Source organism: Ambystoma mexicanum, chromosome 5p (assembly GCF_040938575.1).
Source record: "Ambystoma mexicanum isolate Mex_15411 chromosome 5p, UKY_AmexF1_1, whole genome shotgun sequence".
Classification (NCBI taxonomy): domain Eukaryota; kingdom Metazoa; phylum Chordata; class Amphibia; order Caudata; family Ambystomatidae; genus Ambystoma; species Ambystoma mexicanum.
The window spans coordinates 148,925,002-148,938,995 of NC_090930.1; positions in this window are offsets into that span (position 1 = coordinate 148,925,002).

A 13,994-nucleotide genomic window follows, 5' to 3' on the forward strand; every position below is an offset into this window, starting at 1 on the left:
TGCACCACTTCTAATGCTGTCCCACTGGCTGTCATCAAAACAATCTCCCCGGATATTCTAACGGAGATCACAGCAGTCATCAACAATTCCTGCCAGTCAGGACTGGTCCTGCAAGAGCTCAAAACTGTTAGGGATTTTCCTCTTTTTAAGAAGCCATCACTTGACCACTCTGTTCTATCCAATTCCCATCCTATTTCCCTTCTCCCCTTCCTCTCGAAGCTTCTGGAGTCCCAGGAGTCACCTTCACTCTCCACGTTTCTTGAATCTTCTCACCTCCTGGACCCTGACAGGGGCACGGAGAGTGTTCTGGTCGCTGTCCAGGATGGTATGGCCAGGCTGGTTGCCGCAGGTGGTGTGGGTGCCTTGATTCTGTTAGATATGTCAGCGGCATTCGACACTGTCGACCACCCCATTCTGCTTTCACGTCTTGCCCAGATGGGTATATCTGGGCAGATACTGGCCTGGTTCACCTCGTTCCTGGCGGATCATACTCAGACTCTCTCTATGTCCCCTTTTCTTTATGCCCCTTGTCACCTTGGTTGTGGAGTGCCGCAGGGTTCCTCCTTGTCTCCAATTCTATTTAATACTTGCATCTGGGCACTTGTGTGTCTCAACCACTCCTTCGGCGTCAGGTGCTACTCCTATGCCGACGACACTCAGATCCTGATCCGTTTAGATCTTGATCAGGCTGAGATGTCGTCATGCCTATGGCAGCCGTGGGGGATTGGATGAACCACAATTGGCTTAAATTGAACGGAGACAAGACTGAGGTGCTGATGGTGGGCTGTCCTCCTGACCCCTCACTCTGGGTGTCCTCTTTTTGGCCATGCTCTCTCAGTTCTCTTCCAGTCCCGGCGGATAAGGTGACAAATCTGAGTGTACTCCTGTCGGCATTGCTTTCCATGGACAGTCAAGTAGCAGCTGTCTGCCAAGCTGGTCACTTTCAGCTTAAAGTATTAAGGAAAGTGCTTCCCAGGATCCCTGCCCCTCTCCATCTGTCTGAGGTGACAGCGATGGCACTATCTTAGCTAGATTATCGTAATTTACTATATCTGGTGCACCCGAATGGCCTGATTCAGTGACTGCAACGTTTACAAAACATAGCAGCTCATGTGGCAACAGGCACGCCCTACGAAGCCCATATCTCTCCAGTGCTTCAGACCCTTCACTGGCTCCCGGTGTCCCAAAGCATCAGGTTCAAAGCGTTGTGTATCGTACATGGGGCGATGCACGCTCAGGGTGCGGAATTCCTCCTTGCAAAGTTAATTAGCTACCTTCCGAATCAACGGCTGCGCTCCGCATCAGCTGTTCTGCTTGTTGTGCCTACCTATTGGTGTGTGCGGTTTGGAGGACAAGCCTTTTCCATAGCAGCAGCTGTGCTATGAAATGAGCTCCCGCTGGCCATTAAGAAACTATCCAATCACCTGTCCTTTAGAAAGGCCGTAAAGATACTTCTGTTTTAGGCGGAATGATATTTGTTTTGTCTGTCGAGCCCTCTAGTTCCAAGATACCTCAGGGTGACCGTGCGCTTTAGAAATTCATGTAACATAACATACCATTGGGAAAATCTCCCCCTCATGGACAGCCTTTTCCTCCTCCAGACCTTTCTGCCTCTTCTCTATGGACTAGGGAGAGGTTTGAGCAATACATGGACAAAATGGCCCAGTTCATTGACTTTTCAGAACATTATATTACACCCAAAAGACCCAGAGAGGAGGATTCCTGCCCCATATCTTACAAATTGCAGAAACTACCCATCTCTGCACAAGGACACCAGGAAGATATCTTGGAGGTCCCAGATGACCCAACACAGGAGGATTCTTATGAAGACCTTAATCCTTTTGCACAAGACTCGACTGATCAGGACCCAGACTGAATGCAGGATCAGGCGGAGGATCAGGGCCCTTGGCTACCACCAACGCATATGCCTGACCCGGACGCCATTTGCCTAGATCGTCTTTCTTCTACTCCACAGAGGGATTCACCACCTGTTCACGACCAGATGTTGTTTAACGCCATTTTAAAAAACGCAGCCAATAATTATCAAATTGCAAAGCATGAAGCTGCTCCAGACTCAGACTTTATTGAGGATATCCTCAAGGAGAAGGTACCTAGTCAAGCCATCCCCTTACTAAACTCTATAAAGTGGCGTCTTGCCCCTTCCTTGCCGTCCCCATTGTTGTGGTTTATTAATCGGTCACACTCAACTCAGGGAGTTCCTTTCCCACCAATGAATGTGACGCACAATAAAGTACTATTAGTTGTGTTAGTTCAGTTTGGTAAGGCTTCCAAACCGTCTCGCACCCAACCCCAACAAGTACCCAGTGCTACAATGGACTAAGAACCAGGCCGGTGTGTAGGCAGAATAAATATATATATGTATATATATATTTCTTAAATTATTTTAACAAAATTTGAGAATTAGACTAACATCAGCCATCAGTGCTGTGGCAACAGAAGAACAAAATTGACTTCCATAAAGGCACCAACACAGAGATAATACTGAGATATGCAGTCACAATGTAATTTCAAATCACCCATCAATACAGAAAAAGAACAATAGAATGGGCATCAGGGAACAGGAGGGCACCGCTGGGACAGCAAGGGTGTTAGTCTAGGATTGCCTCCTTTGAATCCTCCAAGGGGTCCCAGTCAGCTTCTATGTCTCTTGGTTCCTGTCTCCACTGCAAGATTTAGGCTTCTCTGCTAAGATGTTTCTCGCAAGAGTTTAGCAGCAGGTTGCCTCCCAGAATAAGTGACAAAAATCCCAGTTCTAATGCAAACTGGTTTACTTATATGGAAATGACATCACAAACATATCATTATTCCCGCGAAAGGCATTGGTTGATTTTCTCTACCCATCTCCCACCTGTGTGCTAATAGGACAAGGAGATGGGGGGAGTGAGTTATGACAGCTGTGGAAGGAGAAAGCTTTGTCATCCCAAAATGACAGTGGGCTCAGCATGTTTAAAACTAAAAACAAATGGATCAACTTGGCAAGTACCGTACATTTTCAAATCTTAACATGTATGCGTATATTTTTAAGAACTCCATTTTAAGGCAAATCAGATGATGCTAACCTGAAGTCGGCACGCCTTTCCTATGCAAAGATATGGGTTTTCTTCATTTACTCAGGAGCTATATCAGTGAAAACTATGCCACTTCATATTTTTCATGTGAATTATTTCCTTCTCCCTCACACCAACTTTCAAATATATTGGAATCAATGGTAGGCCCAAATCAAATTTTCATTAATAACTTTAGTTATGTTTATCACACAGAAATCGTTTAAGCATGGTTCAAAGGGGGTTACTGTCACCTTTAGTAAACGTCTGGAATGACCATTGTGGCATCTACACTGCCCTTTTTATGCAATCATATGTATTTTTCCATTCACTTAAACTGCAGCTTTTGCTTTACTCACTTTAAGTTTAATTTTCACTTAAGCATGACCAGCAAGAGCTTGGCTCATGTTTATGTTCGCCTCCCCATCACCCAAGGCCAGCGAGGGCCCTGATAGCAACTCTAATAGACATTTTATGGGAATTGTGACTTCAAGGTCACTTCTGCTGAAAGAACAGGCATGGCCTTATCTGTCTTTACCGTGGTTTACATCTAAAGCAGTGTATTTCTTTCTATATTTTTAAGTAATGGCCCTGATTGATAGTTGACACCGAAGCCCCTTTCTAAAGGGCCAAAGAGGAAAGGTCTTGGAGGTTAAGTTTCATGTTTGGAGAAATGACGGCTTATGTACCCTGCAAGCAATGGCCTTTTAAACTCTCACTCAATACACTTGACATGACATCTTGTAAGGCACCTGGGCCTTATCCATAGGTACTACGTTTCTTTAATTTCACAATATCAAAATACATGAGTATCACTTCTGGATTGTCCATATGTATAGGGCAGTTACATGAGAAAACCCGGTTCAAACTTTGAAAGTCTAGTGAGCATTTTTCTCTGCATATTGTCATTTGGATGAGGGAAAAACAAAAAGGAAATTCTTTTATTTCTTGTAAACACAATGAGCTTGGTTTCACCTTAGCTGCCTGGAGCACCATCAGTTATTGCATTGAAGATAATGTACACAATACTGTCTCTTTAAGTAAAAGTTCAGTTCTCCATGGATTGAGTAAAATGGCATTATCATCCGCATGTCTTTCATTTCCTTGCTGAAATGCATTGCGCATATCTTCGCACTTTTGAATTTCCAGCCCACTTTCTTTCCTTGGTGATTTAGGCCTGTTTTTGGTTCAATAGGCCTCATGTCTGACATCACCATTTCTGTGCTGGCCTTATGTTTCAATGGGCATTTATACATCACTCTGGGGTCTTTAGTTCTAGCATTCAGGGGCTGTACTTCACCCCACACCGTCAATGAGACAGAGAGAAATGCAAGGAGCGAGTGGGGTTTCTGTTTCCTTGTGGCCTGTGTTCATTCTAGGGATCTCGTTCTGAGCATGTCCGCTCTTTTCCTTGTCCTGAGGGAGTGGCGCTCTGGTCTGCACTGCACTCTTTGGATTTTGGGTTTTGGTCCTGGACCCCCTCCCTTTCCAGTACCTCCACCTCTGGCCTGCAGAGGCAAGGAGTTATTTAATCTGCCCAGAATAAAAGAGAAGTTAAGTATTTCATACAGTCCTAATTTCCCTGGTATTGACATGCGAATTGACAACAAACAAGTTACACCTTACATTTTACGTGATGTACACAATTCATAAACTGACAATTATTCTTGGTACCTTGCTGATAAGTTAAAGTGGTTTTACTCTGTGTAAATGTGTGATTTTCTCCATCCGGGTACCCATTCTTTACCTTTATTCTTCAGATGGTTCCTCGGCTCTACCCTCACTGGGTTCTTCAATCAGTCCCAAAGTCTGTCTGAGATGACAGCTTTTCAACTGATTGATATGGACCCATTTCTCTTCTGTCTGTTCTCCTTTAGGGATGCAAATCGTATATGCGACAGGTGAGATTTTGTCGACAATTTCAAAAGCACTGCGCAAAGAGGGGAGGTACTTTTGCTCTCTGGTCTGGTTCCTTTGGAAATCGTACAGGTAGACCCTGTCACCTACTTCATACTCTTTCTTGGTAGTCTATAAGTCGTAGTGGGTTTTCATCCCCTCTGCCGACTTTTCTAAGTTTCGCTGAGTGTATGCAAAAGCGTGCTGAAGGTGTTTTCGTAAATTCTAATTTACTTTTGAGCCGTGGACACGTTGATTAGGGTCTGCTCTTGAGTTCTATAGAGCAGATGCTGAGGTAGCACAATTTTTCGTATAGTCATGAGCTCGAATGGAGACATGTTTGTAACAGAAGATGGTATAGACCTGATGGCCATCAGGACACAAGCGGTAGTCGGATGTCCCAACTAGGTCCAGAGTCCGCCGCAAATGTCTACAATCGTTTTATTGTACCTCTCAAATCCCCCGCTGCTAGGCGGTAGGCAATGTGCAGTTTTTTCTTTACCACAAGTATCTCCCACATCTTTGTCATCACCTCATTGGTAAAATGACTTCCTCGGTATGACTCAATAATTTGGTGAAGACCGAAACGAGAGAAGATGTGATTGATCATTAGGGCGGCAGCTGTCTCTGCCTTGCAATTTGGGCCCGGAAGACATTCCACCCACTTGGTAAACAAGCATTTCACGGTTAACATGAATCACCAGTGCTTTGAGGTCATACCAATGATATATAGAGCGCTATATAAATGGCAAGTAAAAAAACATAACATAACTGGGCTGATTAAATCGACTTGTAAATCTGACCAAGGTAGTGTCACTCCCCTTTTCTGTAGGGGAGCTCTGTGTGTGAGGGAACGTGCCTGAAACTGAGCACACACAAGACACTCCTTTAAGAATAGGTCGAGGTCCTGACCCATGTGTGGCCAGTATGCAACCTTGCACAAGATTTCTAAAGTTGTATGAAACCCCCTATGACCTGCAGTGGCTGAATCAAGGGTGTGACTTAACATCAGGCTTTAGAATGAGGGAGGTACCACCCACTGGTCACATCCAGATATGGATGTCCGTACCAACAAACTATCTTGGATTCAGAATATTTTGGAAAACTTCATCAACATCCCGGAGATCCTCTTTCTTGATATAATCGGATTCTGTCAAAGGAAAATTCACGGGGTCTTCACAATAATCAGGTCCTCTTATTGTGCCATTATCAAATCAGCATCTGGGGTTTCTTTACTCCACAGGGCAGTCGAGAGTTCATTTTGGGCATGTGTTTTGGGACCTGGTGACAGCAGCAACCTGGATTTACCCCAACAGGGTTTCAGTTTCTATGAGATCCCTGTGGATGGCTCCGGTTTTGGCCAACTGGCCAGCCAAGTCATTTCCAGTTTTGTCTGGTCCCTCTATTCTGGAGTGACCTCTGATCTTTTTCTAATAGATGTCATCTCATTCGAGGTGACCAGATCATAAATTGCTTGGATTAATTTCCCATGCGGAGCGGTTTGTTATTCGCACACAGCATGCCTCGATTTTTCCAATTAATCAGGTGCTCCACAAACCCATTTCTGACATAATCTGAATGAATGATTATGACCAGTTTATTGAGTTGGTGTTGCACAGCAGTGAAGATGGCTTGATGTACAGCTATCAACACTGCCACCTGACTACTTTGGGGACCTTTGTACCCAGCAGAGGGCTCTGGGGCATCATTCACCCAGGCATTCCCAACGCCAGCCACTAGTTCTTTGTTCCTGTGAACATGGTAGAGGCAACCATTGCCATTAACTGTGGGTATCCCCTGGCACGTGTCTTCCTAATAGACTGTGTGCAGGGAAGTAAGGAATGCCTCCATATTGTCTTTGTTCTTTAGACTTTCATCCTCGAGACAGTTTTCTTGAGCACAATCATGCAAATCAGCCAAACCTTGCGCTAGAGTACTCTTCTTGTTTTGGCCATATCTGACCTCCACAGGAAAGCTTTGCATGGACAGAATCCAGGAAGTAATTCTGGAATTACTCACGTTCCTTGTTCGGATTTGGTTACTTTGGAGATATTGCAAGGGCTGGTGAGGAGTCTCGACAATGATGTGCTCCCCCTGGATGAACAGGCGGTAATTCTTTAACGGCCACACCGTGGCCAGGAGTGCCTTTTCGCAATCTTTGCATTTTTCCTCCATGGAGGACAAAGTCTTGCTTGCGTACGAGATTACTTTGTTTACCTTGTCGTGCTTTTGGTATAATGCTGCTGTTAAGCAACTATTTGAGAACCCCCGTCTTCAAGAAGAACTCCTTGTTCTTTATGGGGTAAGCCAAACAAGGTACTTGGGAAAGGCTTCTCTTGAGTTGTTTCACTGCCTCAGGATGTTCTGGACCCCACTCCCACTTGACCCCAGCCTTAAATAAATGGACCAACGGTTGTGTGACCTCTGCGTAGCCTTCAATGCACTTTCTACTATAATTAGTGAGTCCAAGAAGGATTCTTAGTTCACGCAGAGTAGTAGGGTCTTTTAATTTCAATAATGCTTCCACCTTTTTCGCCTGGGGACTGAGTCCCTCAGAGGTGATTTCATGCCCTGAGAAGTTTACGCTGGTTTTACACCATCTGAAAGGATAGTTTTGTTCAGTCTTTCTGCAACTGGATCAGCACATACCGTATTTCAGATATGTGTTCCTTCACAGATGAGCTCTTGATTAAGACATCATCTACATAGGCTAGGATTCCCCTTTTGCCCAAGTCGTGCATGGCCTTATGTAGGAAGATGTTAAATTAATTGCCAGAGTTTATGTATCCAAAGGGGGATAGGGTCCACGTGTATTGCTGCCCCCTGAAGGTAAAGGCAAGTTTGTACTGGTCTTCCCTACTCACAGGTACTGTCCAGTAACCATTGATCACCGCTGACCCTTGGATCTGGGCCAGTCCCTGATCGATGTAGGGAAGGGGCCATCTTGACATGTGGACCCGTTTATTTAACTCCCTAAGGTCGGCGCAAAGTCTCCATTGGCCGTTGGGTTTGAGTATACCCAGTATCGGGTTATTAAAGGTACTGTGAACTGGACAAATTATCCCACAGGATTCAAAGTTTTTAATAATCTCTGTGAGTGACTCCATAGATTTTAGAGGCAACCGGTATTGCTTCACAAATACAGGAGCCATCTCGTGGTCCGTATGTATGGAGGTTGAATGTATCTCTGTGCAACCACAGTCGTACAAATCTATGGCAAAGATATCCTGAAAATCCAAAAACACCTGTTTCAGCTTCTGCTTTGGCTCCTCTGTCTCACAGGCATCAGCGAGATTGATTTGTTGTTCAACCATCTGCTTGAAGCCTGGAAAGACATCAGGTTTGGCAATTCTGGCGGTATCCTCCAGTTGGGTAGAGAGATCTCTTGTTATGGTGTTGACCTGGACATGAGGTTTCAAGAATGGGAGGTAGTCACTGTTGACCTGAAATACCACCTGATTCTCCCTGATGTCACAGGTCACCTCTTCCCCACCATAAGGGCAGGAGGAGTACACCAAGATATTCCCTCTTTGCCGGGTGAAGATCTTTTCCAGAGGGATATCATCAAAATTGTAAGTCATTTGGAATTGGTACCATGATCTAATTACCTTAGTCAATAGAATAATGTTGGGCATCAACCACCATTCCAATAAAGGTGTCTGCGCCCAAAGTGATACTTTTAGGGTCGCTGTTATCCACCAATATTCGAATGGTGTCAAGTACTAGGTCAACTAGGGGTGTCGGATGTAAATACAAACCTTGCTGTTGGAGATGATAATTCAAATTTATATAAGCGTCCTCGTATTTGAGGTTCTGTGCTCGCTCAAGGTTTAGGGGAATTGTAAATTGTCGTACCTGTCCTCGAGTGGTGACCTCTTCTCTTATTTGAACTTTAACTGCATATGGTAGCAATTGAGCTGACCGAAATGTTTTCTCAGTGTTGTCAAAGCCCAGGGGGTTACCCCCCAGTCGGGAGCAGGCTTTGTAATTAATTAGGTCCAAATTAATTACGAATAGATTGAGAATGTCACTGTAAGTAAAAGGTAGAGGGGACATCTCTCACAACCCAACAATAATGGTCTATGCTTTTATCGCCAATGGAAATTTTTAGCATGCACCTACTAGGCAGGAGATGCTTGGAATTTGGAGTTTCCAGATCCATTTCCCACTTATCAATCAAATTAAACGTGGGAATGGCCTGATATTTTGGGAGTTTCCTTAATAATGCATCACCGATTAAGCTTCTTCCGTTATTCAGGCATACTGTGGCAAGAAAAGTTCCCCACCGTAATGTATCTGAATGGGGAAAACAGCTGTTCACCCTTTATCTGGATGTCAGTCAAACTTTTAGCTGTTTTTCATCATCTTTTATCAAGGAATTTGGGTTTTCAGTTGTGGATTGGTATAATATTTCAGAGTATTTCCTTCCAGTGTGGAATGCCACTTACAATTTTCAAAAATGGAGAAGGGTTCCCATCACCAGTTTGTTCTCCTACATAGATGACAGTGATGCCTGGGACTTGATTGTTCCTAAAGTGAAATTCTATTTGGTCGGACCGTTGTTCAAGCGTGTGGCATGTGCCATTTAAACTCACATAATTTGTACTTTGTTTTAATTTGATTGGCCGGTTAGTCCAGAGGACCTGGTTCACGCAGTCAATCAGGGGTGATAACCTCCGGAGGAGGTCATTCTCCAGCAGACGAAGTGTGCCCTCAAGAGTCACGACTATCACCGGCTGTTTCACCCTATGTCGCCCACTTTTGATCTCCAGATTGCAGTCCCTTCAATGGAAATATCATTTCCATCGAAGTTTTGAAGTTGTGCAAGAAGAGGTGTGAGGGGAATTCGGTGACTCTCCCTCTTTCTGAATTAATTTGGTCAAAGACCTTTATGGACATGAGGGTGGCTTGTATCCAGTATCCACCAGTGCTCAAAAGGCACAATGACCCTGTACCTTGAAGGAGGCATAAAATCGCCCTCCTCTCTCTTCAAGGGGACAAAGAAAATTAGCATTTTGTTCCATCTTGGCAGTTAATTCTTTTATTTTGAACTCCGACACTGTGTGATCTTGGAAAGTTTCCTGTGTCAGAGTCTGGTAATCTGTAAAGAAGATTTTGCACCCAGCAACAAACCGGCTGGGGAAGTCCCCTTTCTCCCCTGATTCTTTGCTGTCCCCCTTTTGATGGAGACAGTTCCCCGAACCTATTTGGGGGGAGGATCCTTCATTGCTATCAGGGTCACCTGGGTGACATTGTTGGGGTTTAAGAATGTGTTGCTCTGGGTCAGTCTCCATACTTACCCAGTCTAAATTAGGGTCTTCTCGACCCATTTTTCCTTAGGAGGGATCCTCCCATCCCTGAAAGAGAAGATTTTCTTCCTTGAATCCTCCAAGGATTGTTCCCCCTTTGAACGGGATGATGCAGACTTCCTCCACAAAGTGGGGTTTCTTTTGCTCTTGATTTTTCCTACTTACGCCCTGTTCCCTAGGTTCCAGCTTTTCAGAGGGTAGGAGATTTGTGTTTAGGTTAAGAGGTTTCCATGGGTTTTGCTCTGGTGAGAAAGGAAGGTTCCTCTAGGGCTTTGCATCTCCCCTCCCCCAGGACCCTTCCTCTGGAATCAGCTGGTTGTCAGGGTTTTCTTCCCGTCATTGCTCCGGGGACCGGGCCCAGATGTCGAGCTGTTCTGGGCAGCAATTTCCATTGAAGGTCTTTGCTGAGCCCTCAACATGTGACCCAGGTCTTGTGTCAAATGTTGGACCTGCCGCTCCAGTTGAGACATCCTTTCTGTTTGGTATGGGGGTCTGGATTCATACCTGTGCTGCTCCTGAAAAGGGTAGCTGTCCCTTCTCCCAGAGTAGCTCGGGTATTGAGAATTTCCCTGATAACCCTTCATCATTGGTCTCCCTTCTCCCTGATTTGGAAATCTATTGTCCTGAAAGCGGGGAGAGAGAGAGGAGGATTGTTGGGGTTTGAAGGGTATCTGAGAAAGAAACATAAGTTGGGGAGTGGAGTATTTCTTTGAGGGAAGTTTTGAGAAAGATTTCCTGGGGCAGTAATTACCTGATTGGAACCCCCCCTTGTGCCGTGGGAGTCCATATATATCCCAAGATGGGTCTGTTACCCTTGTATCTAGAGCTGATATAGGTGGCAGTGTCAGATGGTCAGATACCCTGCCTGGCTACCACCCGATTGGGTTGGATCAGACGGTCTCCTCTGCCTCTCATTCTGCTTATTAGTGTTAGCGGGAGGAGTATTTTTAGGCCCATCCATTTCCAAGTCCAACACGGGGGTATTTTTCACCCCCGCCACCTTTGCAGCGGCGGGTGTGTTGATGGTTTAGGTTTTTTAGGATTATTTTTATTCTCAGGGGGCTTTAGTACTTCATAAATCCGGGTGGCCTGTTCTATCACCCAATCCAGGGTCCTACGCTCATGGAAGTCACTTACCAGTTGGGTCATAATGTATTTCAGGAGTGCATGGAAGTAAGTGTTAATGAACTCCCGGCTATTTGTGTGCACCCGCCTAGAGGTCTGGGTAAATGCCCGCTTCAGCTCTTGCACAAACTCTCTAGGTGCTTGGTGTTCCCCACACTGCAGGTTGTAGGCCGCCTTGCAGGCCTCCTGATGGTTCCTGTGAATGGAGAAATGCTTTAAGATAGCTGCCCTATAGGTGGACAATCTTTGGTGATCTTGATCCTCCAACTCTGCAAAGAAGCTGGAGTATTCCGAGGAGTATGTCAATTTGACGAACTCCATGGAAGTTTGATCATTTTTGATACCATTTGGTCATACAGTTCTAGATGCTCCCATACTGAGTATTTGGCATTCTTGTGGTAGGGTGTCATAAAGCTCTTTATGGCCTTTATTTTCCAAATTGGGTCTTTTACAAGACCTCTCTTCTGTTTGGCAGCCTTCCTTTTCCACTCACCCTCTGACTCAGAGCTGCTACTATTGGTGGTCCACTCCCTGTCCTCTAGGCGCTCCCTACCTCTATGAGACTGGGAATCCCTCCCAGAATGGCGGGGTCTGGTCTCTTCTCCCCTGTGGCACTGTGGGCTATCAGGGTCACGTCCCTTGGGTTCCCCTTTTTGCACAGGGGAGTACTCATCTTCCTTATCCCTTCTTCCGGGTATGGTGGAGAATTCCCCCACCTCGCAGAATGTGTGAAGGTTTTTAAAATACGCTTTTGAGGCCTGGACTCTGGTTCTTCTCTGTCTGCAAAGCCGACCAGGTGGTCCCTTTGTAACTTTGGATCTGCCAGTCTGACACCCTGATCTTCTCATCATAGGAGCCCTCCTGGTCAGAAGTACATGCTAGGGTATTTTTAAATCTGGTAAAGATTAATACCCGTCAATGGGGGTCATTCTGAGGTTGGAGGTAAGGGATAAACGATGCCGGCAAAGGATTACCGGCATCGCTTACCGCTCCGTGCTATTCCGACCAGCCAAACCGCTATTAGCGGCATCGTAAATAACGGTGCCTCTATTAGCGGCATGGGCGCGGCCATGCGGGCCATCATAACGGCAATAGCGGCATGCCGTCAACTGGAGGAGATCACAAGTGAAGCGGACATGCAAATACCGGCATCATGAAGGCGTTAAAAGTGGTTTCCGGCATGCCGTAAATACCGGCATCTCTGACCAACTTTAAAATGCCATGTGCAGTGTTCCCAACTGCCACAGGTGCACACCATCAGCACAGGTAGAGGCAATGGAGTCTGGGCCTGACCAAAAGGAGCACACCCACACACCACACCCCTTTCCACATCAAGATCAATCCAATAGTAGCATCAACACTTCAGCTGGAGGACATACATGCATTGCAACACCAGCAACAACACCAACAGCAGGCACCACAGAGGAGACGCAGCAGGAGAAGGAGGGTGAGACAGGCCCAGCATGCCACACCAGTGCAGCCAGCGTAACCACGCATGCAGCCCCCAATCCCAAACATCAGAGCCAGTCCCTCCAACCCAACCACACAGCACAACCACACCCTGTACCGTCTGGACCGGGACACCATCAACACCATTGTGGACATGATACACGATTGTCAGCCTCATTGAAATACGCACCGCCATCCCCCCTCTACTGAAGGTAGTGTTGGTGCTCCACTTCCTTTCCACAGCCACCTACCAGCACACAGTGTGGTACATGCATGGCATATCACCACCCTCATTCACTTGCATCCAGAAGCAAGTGATGGATGCCCTCCTCAAGCACACAACGGAATACAGATCTCTACCACGGACTCCCCAGGAGATTCTTGAAACAATAGGTGGCCTCCATGCCATGGAGTTGGTTTACAGCAATCACAAACTATACCACTACAAACAGGTGCAGAAGGAAGGTGACGCAAGCAAGATCATCACACATTGTTGTGCCCGATATCCCGGATCAACCACAGAAATGCTTCATGTCATCATGGGAAAAATCAGCGCAGAATGCCTAGCATTGCAGAGCCTACTGCCAACGCTCCCCATCAGAAAATCCTACAAAACACAACACATCACTAAATTTACACAAACACAGCTGTATGCGTACACAATGCATGAGCGACAATACGGCAGAGCACACCGTGTATCATCTTGAAGATGCAACCCACACCATTATTCCATGGCACAGGACACATTGAGGGCCTAAAAATGGCGTCCATACAACCAGGGACATGTGCATGTGGCCAACGATAATCTGCCAACATGTGTGACTAGCACAGCTGTCCATCATCAATCGACTGACATATAGCTTTTAATGCCTCCCATGCAGGTGACAGTGGCTATCCCTTGATGCCGTCGCTCATCACCCCTGTCCGAAACACACAGAACAGGCATGAGGAGGACTACAATCGATCCCACACCCTTACCCATGTGGTCATTGGCCAGACCTTTGGCCTGTTGAAGGCATGGTTTTGCTGCCTTAGGCAGTCAGGTGGGGCACTCCTCTACAGGCATGAGAAGGTGGCCAAGACCATCATGGCATGTGTTATGCTGCACAACATGTTTATCCGACGCAACGTGCCCCTGACATTGAACTGG